The following is a 1,200-nucleotide window of genomic DNA, read 5'->3' as shown; positions in this document are numbered from 1 at the left end:
TCCCCCCGGGGTTGGGGAGGTGCTGGGGGGGGAGGATACAACAGGGAGAGTGGTTGCAACCCCCCCACACCCCCCCAAAAAAACAGCTCTATGCGCAGCGGGCGAGGGCTGGGTGCTGGCAAATGGGGAAACTGAGGCACGGAGCTGAGGTGGGGGCTCCGGCAGGGGCAGGAACAAGGGAAGTGCCCGAGGCTGTTCAGCCACTCGGTGTCAGCGACATCCAGGCTGGGGGGCCACCCCCCCCCCCCCCCCCCCCCCCCCCCGCAGTGGATGGCTCCTCAGATCTCTTTGCCTCCTGCCATGCCCAGGGAGAGGGTCCCAAATCCCTCAGACCCACCTTTCAGGAGGGGTGGCTGATCCTCCACGATGAACACCTGGGGGGCCCTGCCTGCCCCAGCTGGTGCAGGTGTCACTTGGGGGGTGTCACCATCCAGCCACGCTCTGGGGCTGCCTGAGGGCTGCACCAGGTCTGTGTCCCCGGCAGCTTGGGGGGACCCGGGGCCCACACGATGGCCCAGAGTCCCGGGGGGATCAGTGGGCTGCTGGGGAGGTGCTGGCATCATGGTGGGCAGAGGAGTTGGCAGACCCCACGTCAGGTCTGTCGCATCCCCCTGCAATACAGCAGCACTGGGATCTGGTGTGACTGTCCCCATGTCCCCAAGCAGTGCTGGGCTGGTGGTGGCAGCTGCAGTGGTGGTGACAGTGGCATCCACAGTGGTGGTCAACCTCAGAGAAGATGGAGGCTGAGACCAAGTGAGCATCTGGGGGGACCCAGGGGCTGGTGGGGAGTCAGGTGCAGCCCGGGGCTGGGACTCGCTCGCCGCCACCAGCGTCCCCCCCAACACCTCTGCCAGGGGGGTCCCCACGGTGGGGCTGAGCACTGAAACACCCTGGCTGGTCCCCGGGAGGTGCTGGGGGGTCAGTGACATGGGTACAAAGTCACCAGTTGGGTCAGGTTGTCGGGATGGGGGGACATGGAGGGGCCCTGGGCTGGTATATGACACACTACTCTGTCCTGCAACAGCACTGCCCAGGGCCACTAAGGTCTGACCCAGGGGGCCATGGCCATGCTCAGGGGGACCCTCTGTGCCAGGTGGCCCCAACACTCTTGTGGTCAAGTCCAGGTCTCCCCCGAGGCTGGGGGATGTCACCCCCGAGGTGCCAGCCATGGCAGTGGGGACAGGCAGACCCAACCCCTTG

This window comes from Chaetura pelagica, unplaced genomic scaffold (genome assembly GCF_000747805.2).
Source record: "Chaetura pelagica isolate M959 unplaced genomic scaffold, ChaPel_1.0 scaffold438, whole genome shotgun sequence".
Lineage (NCBI taxonomy): Eukaryota > Metazoa > Chordata > Aves > Apodiformes > Apodidae > Chaetura > Chaetura pelagica.
This window is presented reverse-complemented; position numbering follows the sequence as displayed.